The 2334-nt window shown below is 37.8% G+C and overlaps 1 long non-coding RNA gene across 1 annotated transcript; it reads right to left on the bottom strand.

Moving 5' to 3' along the window:
• Nucleotides 1-985: 985 nt before the first annotated feature.
• On the bottom strand, nucleotides 986-2049 carry LOC148014096 (uncharacterized). The gene is made up of 3 exons (XR_015688755.1): nucleotides 1804-2049; nucleotides 1600-1679; nucleotides 986-1426 (listed from the first exon to the last, which is right to left on the bottom strand). It is a non-coding gene; the product is annotated as an uncharacterized LOC148014096 (long non-coding RNA).
• Between the last annotated feature and the right edge of the window lie 285 nt (nucleotides 2050-2334).

Below are 2334 nucleotides of genomic sequence, written 5' to 3'. Positions count from 1 at the left end.
TGAAAGTCACTTCTTGTGGACCATTTCTTAGCTCTACTAACTTTGGGCATTCATTCATGTTGGAGATTATAACAATCCTCAATTCATGCCCCTTCGACAAGAAAGTGGCATGTCCCTGATATACCATCTTCTTCATGGTCCGCAACTTTCGGGAGTCTAATTGTGGTTCACATAATGGACATGCATGATAACCTGCGATTACTAGACGTATCACAATATCATTATCTAGTCAACACAAACATGAACAAGCCATGTTAGATATCAACAATGAGAATGGAAGCTCATTTACTTCAGTACTCCTCGAATCCTATTTTTAGTTTCTAGTTTTTTAGTGATGCATTATATACTATGGATTAATATTTGGTTGTTTATATTACAAAGTCCATTCGATGTGCCATTCCCTTGAGATGAACTCTTAAATGGCGAGGAGTTGTAGTAATCACTTGGATTCGTAGAGCATACATCCCTTTCTTTTTTGGCCCTATGGTCCACATAGGCTCTTTCTATATAGGCTTCCTTAGCTATATTTCCCATCCTTTATATGGACTTACATTTTGTGATATTTATGGATATATTTGTCTACTTTGGATTCTCCTCCCTATTAATCCATGTAGTTTTATGAGATGTCATTGTTGATATTGTACTTATTTGGAAATTCAATCAACGAACCCATTCTTCTTAACATCTCACGATGTATGTGTTTTGATCATTTTGTCACTTTCAACATCAATATATGGCCCATATCTTGTAGCGATGTCAAATACTCTCTCATGGTATATACATACTTTAAGAACCCCAAGTCTTTCAAAGATGTTTCAACTTATAACTTAATACAAACTTCATTTTGATGCTTCTCTTCGCAATGGTATCAATGAAACCCATGCCAAAGATTGATCATCATGCTTAAAAAGTTCTGCTTTTACATGCTCAGATAAGGCTTCAAATATCAAACTTGCAATACTTGAGAACTAAGCAGTGTGTTCACCTTTTAGCATGCCAACATATCTATATAACTTTGACATGTATGATTTGGCACGATGGTTATACAACAGAAAGGTAAGCCCCACACCAAGTGCAACAGATAAGATGTTGAATAAGCTCCTTACAATCACAAACAATCTGTCTCTTTTCAGCCAACGGAATTAAAAAGGATCCATAATAAGCAGATATGATGTTGAATAAGCTCCTTCCAATCACAAACAATCTTTCGGGCCAAATGTGATTGATTGCCAATGGGCTAGATTACATAAGTCTTATTTCAGCCAGTAGCAATAAAGAAAATCCATAATCAAGCTGCATCTGGCCCTAAGCCACAGTTTTGTTAATGAGCAAGGATAGTATTTATCTTATCTATGAAAATCTTATAGAGAACGAGTCAGCTTTAACAGCAATTATCTGGTCCTGGGCCATAGCCGAGAGCTCTGGCCTGTATCAAAGATCACCGAAATCGTAAGAATAAAGAAGACATTATTGATTCCGATTAGGTCATCTACCGAGTAATTTAGTTACTGTGTTAATAGGTACGACGTTGTTAATGCGGCCATCTTAATCCTCATTCCCAATAACAAATCAAAAGCAACATGAAAGGAGGTAACACACGTGGATAGTGAAGGGCGAATCAGCAACGTCTGCTCCATAATCGATATGCATGGCCGATGGAGAGGATGCCTGATCCGTCCCTGCGTACGATTGACCAACAAATTAAACCAGTAGGACAACACACGCAGATATTTGGACCATATGTAAAGCAATCGATGAAGAAGTGAAGCTGAGAAAGAAGGTGTGATCAAGATCAGTGGCCACCTGCTCGGGAGATCATTGGAGGCTGATCATGATGATCGGGGAGAGCTGCATCCGAGCTAATGTTTGCAAAGAAAATTAGCAGTATTAATGCTGCAGAATTTACTGCAATTAACCATGTGCCGAGGTTCAATGTAAGCCGATGACGATGATAATGTTGCTCCATTTATATGTATTATCAGTAACCGGTCGTTCGGTTCTCTCTGTTATCCTTAAACAGCCACGGAGATCAGTCTCCAAATATCAACTTTTCTCTGAAAATGATGCGCAGGTTTCTTTGCATTCGGTATCTTATATTCAAGTCAGTATGAGAACGTATGCCAGCACAACAAAATATCTATAGTCCACGTCCACTGTTTTTCTAAGCATAGGATAGACAAAGTGGGCAAGGTTCGGAAAAGTCGGGTTCAAACTTCGCATCATCTTAGGGCTGCCTCACATTTTGAAATATCCAAAAGATTTGAAAAGAAAAATTTCCTTCTTGAAAACGAAGATCTTGACTTTATAATCATACATTTTGAAAAATGAAGATAA

This window comes from Lygodium microphyllum, chromosome 25 (assembly GCF_053477565.2).
Source record: "Lygodium microphyllum isolate KBCC chromosome 25, Lygodium_microphyllum_v1.1.10, whole genome shotgun sequence".
NCBI classification, from domain to species: Eukaryota; Viridiplantae; Streptophyta; class Polypodiopsida; order Schizaeales; family Lygodiaceae; genus Lygodium; species Lygodium microphyllum.
This window is presented reverse-complemented; position numbering and strand designations above follow the sequence as displayed.